Source organism: Enoplosus armatus, chromosome 2 (genome assembly GCF_043641665.1).
Source record: "Enoplosus armatus isolate fEnoArm2 chromosome 2, fEnoArm2.hap1, whole genome shotgun sequence".
NCBI lineage: Eukaryota > Metazoa > Chordata > Actinopteri > Centrarchiformes > Enoplosidae > Enoplosus > Enoplosus armatus.
The window spans coordinates 9,283,557-9,288,556 of record NC_092181.1 but is presented as its reverse complement, the minus strand read 5'-3'; the positions used below and the strand labels follow the sequence as shown (position 1 = coordinate 9,288,556).

The following is a 5,000-nucleotide window of genomic DNA, read 5'->3' as shown; positions in this document are numbered from 1 at the left end:
CACTTCAGGGATGTTTTGAGGTGACTGACTGGCAGGCACTCTGTGAGCCGCATGGAGAGGACATTGATGGGCTCACAGAGTGCATCACAGACTACATCAACTTCTGTGTGGACTCCACTGTACCAGCAAGGACTGTCCATTGTTATTCTAACAACAAGCCATGGGTGACAAAGGACATCAAGGCCATACTGAACAAAAAGAAGAGGGCCTTCAGAGCTGGCAACAGAGACGAGGTGAGAACGATCCAGGGGGAACTGAAGGTAAAGATCAGGGAGGCCAAGGAGAAGTACAGGAGGAAGCTGGAGTGGAAACTCCAGCAGAACAACACCAGAGAGGTCTGGAGTGGAATGAGGACCATCACGGGTTACAGGCCGAGCAACAACAGAGGAGCTGAAGGCACTGTGGACCGGGCCAACGAACTTAATCTGTTTTTCAACAGATTTGACTCTGTGGGCCCTGCTCAACCCCCCCATGACTCTTCCGCTGTCTGCCTCCAACCTTCACCTATTCCACTCCCCCCTCCTCCCCCTCCTGCTCCTCACAGCCCCCCACCCCCCTGTGAGAGCTTTCCTCACACCTCGTCCCCCAGTCCCCAGGCTGACGGCACTCTTCAACCTGATGACTCCACCCCTCCCCCACCGGTCACCTCTACAATGTGCTTCACTGCCGACCATGTTAGAAGACAGCTGAGGAGACTCCACTCCAGCAAGGCTGCAGGCCCCGATGGTGTCAGCCCCAGGGTGCTTAAAGCCTGTGCCCCCCAGCTATGTGGAGTACTTCACCACGTCTTCAACATGAGCCTGAGTCTTCAGAGGGTCCCCGTGCTGTGGAAGACATCCTGCCTCGTTCCTGTTCCAAAGACGCCGCGACCCAGTGGCTCCAAGGACTACAGACCCGTGGCACTGACCTCCCACATCATGAAGACCCTGGAGAGACTCGTCCTAGAGCAGCTCCGGCCCTTGGTCAAGACACACTTGGACCCCCTTCAGTTCGCCTATCAGCCCCGACTTGGAGTTGAGGATGCCATCATCTACCTGCTCAACTGCGTCTACGCCCACCTGGATAAGCCGGCGAGCACTGTGAGAGTCATGTTTTTTTGACTTCTCCAGTGCGTTCAACACCATCCGTCCGGCTCCACTGGGTGAGAAGCTGACGGAGATGCAGGTGGATGCCCCCCTCGTGTCCTGGATTGTCAACTACCTGACTGGCAGACCACAGTATGTGCGCTTACAACACTGTGTGTCAGACAGAGTGGTCAGCAACACCGGGGCCCCGCAGGGGACTGTCCTCTCTCCCTTCCTCTTCACCGTCTACACCACGGACTTCAGCTACTGCACTGAGACCTGCCATCTTCAGAAGTTTTCTGACGACTCAGCAATAGTTGGATGTATCAGTAAGGGTGATGAAGAGGAGTACAGGGCTGCTGTGGACAACTTTGTCACATGGTGCGAGCAGAACCATCTACAGCTCAACGTGACAAAGACAAAGGAACTGACTGTGGATCTGAGGAGGACCAAGGCGCCGATGACCCCTGTTTCCATCCAGGGGGCCAGTGTGGACATTGTAGAGGATTACAAGTATCTGGGAGTTCACATAGACAATAAACTGGACTGGGTAAAGAACACTAATGCCCTCTACAGGAAGGGCCAGAGCCGTCTCTACTTTCTGAGGCGGCTGAGGTCCTTCAACATCTGCCGGACTATGCTGAGGATGTTTTATGAGTCTGTGGTGGCCAGTGCTATCCTCTATGCTGTTGCATGCTGGGGCAGCAGGCTGAGGGTGGCGGACTCCAACAGACTAAACAAACTGATCCGCAAGGCCAGTGACGTTGTGGGGGTGGAGCTGGACTCTCTGACGGTGGTGTCAGAGAGGAGGATGCTGTCTAAGCTGCGGGGCATCTTGGACAATGTTTCACATCCTCTCCATGACGTACTGGTCGGACACAAGAGCAGCTTCAGTGGGAGACTCATTGCTCCCAAATGCACAACTGAGCGACACAGGAAATCATTCCTGCCTGTGGCCATCAGACTGTTTAACTCCTCTCTCTGAATGTCAGACACTCAGGAAGAGACTGGAATCCGTATCTGTATCTACCTCACCTGTTCATACACCACCTCACTATTTATTCAAAATGTTTAAGTGCAATACATATATAGTCACACACTTTAGTGCAACACATACATACATATACATTGTTATTGTATATATTTTTACCTCATTTCACTTAAATACTGTAAATGTGTATATTTTGTATTTTGTATTTCTTATTTTTATATTTTGTACAAACTTTTAGTTCTAAATTATGCTACTTTCTACTCTTGAATGGGAGCACCGGTACTGTACAATTTCCCCCCGAGGATCAATAAAGTATTTCTGATTCTGATTCTGATTCTGATACCACTCTGAACACGCCCGATCTCGTCTGTTCTCGGAAGCTAAGCAGGGTCGGGCCTGGTTAGTACTTGGATGGGAGACCGCCTGGGAATACCAGGTGCTGTAAGCTTTTCCACTTCACTTTTTAGAAACAGCCAGGGCGCTGCTCCAGCAGTGAAACACCCAACTTTAAAGTGCCACTGCCACTGTCACATACACACTATGTAGAGCCACTGCCACTGCCACATACACACTATAAGGAGCGTATATGCAAAGGCCCCACAGGTTTACGGCCATACCACTCTAAACACGCCTTATCTCGTCTGATCTCGGAAGCTAAGCAGGGTCGGGCCTGGTTAGTACTTGCATGGGAGACCGCCTGGGAATAACAGGTGCTTTAAGCTTTTCCACTTCACTTTTTAGAGACAGCCAGGGCGCTGCTCCAGCAGTGAAACACCCAACTTTAAAGTGCCACTGCCACTGTCACATACACACTATGTAGAGACAATGCCACTGCCACATACACACTATAAGGAGCGTGTATGGAAAGGACCCACAGGCTTACGGCCATATCACTCTGAACACCCCCGATCGCGTCTGATCTCGGAAGCTAAGCAGGATCTAGCCTGGTTAGTACTTGGATGGAAGACCACCTGGGAATACCAGGTGTTGTAAGCTTTACCACTTCCCTTTTTAGAGACAGCCAGGGTGCCGCTGCAGCAGTGAAACACCCAGCTTTAAAGAGCCACTGCCACTGTCACTTACACACTATGTAGAGCCACTGCCACATACACACTATAAGCAGCGGGTATGCGAAGGGCCCACAGGTTTACGGCCAAACCACTCTGAACACGCCCGATCTCGTCTGATCTCGAAAGCTAAGCAGGGTTGGTCCTGGTTAGTATTTGGATGGGAGACCGCCTGGGAGTACCAGGTGCTGTAAGCTTTTCCACTTCCCTTTTTAGAGACAGCCATGGTGCTGCTCCAGCAGTGAAACACCCAACTTTAAAGTACCACTGTCACATACACACTATGTAGAGACAATGCCACTGCCACATACACACTATAAGGAGCGTGTATGCAAAGGTCCCACAGGCTTACGGCCATACCACTCTGAACACCCCCGATCTCGTCTGATCTCGGAAGCTAAGCAGGATCAAGCCTGGTTAGTACTTTGATGGGATTCCGCCTGGGAATACCAGGTGCTGTAAGCTTTTCCACTTCCCTTTTTAGAGACAGCCAGGGTGCTGCTCCAGCAGTGAAACACCCAGCTTTAAAGAGCCACTGCCACTGTCACATACACACTATGTAGAGCCACTGCCACTGCCACTAACACACTATAAGGAGCGTGTATGCGAAGAGCCCAGAGGCTTACGGCCATACCACTCTGAACACGCCCGATCTCGTCTGATCTCGGTAGCTAAGCAGGGTCGGGCCTGGTTAGTACTTGGATGGGAGACCTCCTGGGAATACCAGGTGCTGTAAGCTTTTCCACTTCCCTTTTTAGAGAGAGCCAGGGTGCTGCTCCAGCAGTGAAACACCCAGCTGAACTCATTGAACGCTCCACGCCTTGAGCAGAGTGCCAGAGATACGGAGCACCAGGGCCACGAAGCTGAGTCGGACACGCCTGTCAAGCTGTAGTCCGCGGGGAGGTGCTTAAGCGTGGGCCCACGAGTTGGGGTGGTGGGCAAGGTTGCTGGAGCTTTCTGCAGGCTGAACTGCGTGGGGTTGAGGAGGCCACAGTGTGTTGATGAAGTACGGGTATCAGTGCTCATAGACTCTGCCAAGAGCTGCCGATGCGGTCACATACGCACTATGAAAAGCCGCTGACTCTGTGACGTACACACTATAAAGAGCCACTGCCACTGTCACATACACACTATGTAGAGCCACTGCCACTGCCACATACACACTATAAGGAGCGTGTATGGGAAGGGCCCAGAGGCTTACGGCCATACCACTCTGAACACGCCCGATCTCGTCTGATCTTGGAAGCTAAGCTGGGTCCGGCCTGGTTAGTACTTGGATGGGAGACCGCCTGGGAATACCAGGTGCTGTAAGCTTTTCCACTTCCCTTTTTAGAGACAGCCAGGGTGCTGCTCCAGCAGTGAAACACCCAACTTTAAAGTGCCACTGCCACTGTCATATACACACTATGTAGAGCCACTGCCACTGCCACATACAAACTATGTAGACACAATGCCATTGCCACATACACACTATAAGGAGCGTGTATGCAAATGGCGTACAGGCTTACGGCCATACCACTCTGAACACGCCCAATCTCGTCTGATCTCGGAAGCTAAGCAGGGTCGGGCCTGGTTAGTACTTGGATGGGAGACCGCCTGGGAATACCAGGTGCTGTAAGCTTTTCCACTTCACTTTTTAGAGACAGCCAGGGTGCTGCTCCAGCAGTGAAACACCCAACTTTAAAGTGCCACTGCCACTGTCACATACACACTGTGTAGAGCCACTGCCACTGCCACTGCCACACTATAAAGAGCCACTGCCACTGTCACATACACACTATGTACAGCCACTGCCACTGCCACTGCCACATACACACTATAAGGAGCGTGTATGCGAAGGGCCCAGAGGCTTACGGCCATACCACTCTGAACACGCCC

At 52.0% G+C, this 5,000-nt stretch overlaps 5 non-coding genes and 4 pseudogenes across 5 annotated transcripts in view; all 9 read left to right on the top strand.

Annotated features, from left to right (window-relative positions):
• Positions 1 to 2,384: 2,384 nt before the first annotated feature.
• On the top strand, positions 2,385 to 2,503 carry LOC139307663 (5S ribosomal RNA; annotated as a pseudogene).
• A 155-nt stretch (positions 2,504 to 2,658) lies between these two features.
• Positions 2,659 to 2,777, top strand: LOC139307779 (5S ribosomal RNA; annotated as a pseudogene).
• A 155-nt stretch (positions 2,778 to 2,932) lies between these two features.
• LOC139307430 (5S ribosomal RNA) lies at positions 2,933 to 3,051 on the top strand (annotated as a pseudogene).
• A 149-nt stretch (positions 3,052 to 3,200) lies between these two features.
• On the top strand, positions 3,201 to 3,319 carry LOC139306252 (5S ribosomal RNA). Its single transcript, XR_011599422.1, has one exon. It is a non-coding gene; the product is annotated as a 5S ribosomal RNA (ribosomal RNA).
• Positions 3,320 to 3,468: 149 nt separating this feature from the next.
• Positions 3,469 to 3,587, top strand: LOC139307535 (5S ribosomal RNA; annotated as a pseudogene).
• A 155-nt stretch (positions 3,588 to 3,742) lies between these two features.
• Positions 3,743 to 3,861, top strand: LOC139306972 (5S ribosomal RNA). Its single transcript, XR_011599560.1, has one exon. It is a non-coding gene; the product is annotated as a 5S ribosomal RNA (ribosomal RNA).
• Positions 3,862 to 4,317: 456 nt separating this feature from the next.
• LOC139305251 (5S ribosomal RNA) lies at positions 4,318 to 4,436 on the top strand. The gene has a single exon (XR_011599246.1). It is a non-coding gene; the product is annotated as a 5S ribosomal RNA (ribosomal RNA).
• Positions 4,437 to 4,624: 188 nt separating this feature from the next.
• LOC139282001 (5S ribosomal RNA) lies at positions 4,625 to 4,743 on the top strand. Its single transcript, XR_011597120.1, has one exon. It is a non-coding gene; the product is annotated as a 5S ribosomal RNA (ribosomal RNA).
• A 227-nt stretch (positions 4,744 to 4,970) lies between these two features.
• The window catches only part of LOC139304175 (5S ribosomal RNA), a 119-nt gene continuing 89 nt past the window's right edge, over positions 4,971 to 5,000 (top strand). Inside the window, exon 1 of the ribosomal RNA XR_011599064.1 lies at positions 4,971 to 5,000. This exon is cut by the window's right edge and continues 89 nt beyond it. This is a non-coding gene — a ribosomal RNA (5S ribosomal RNA).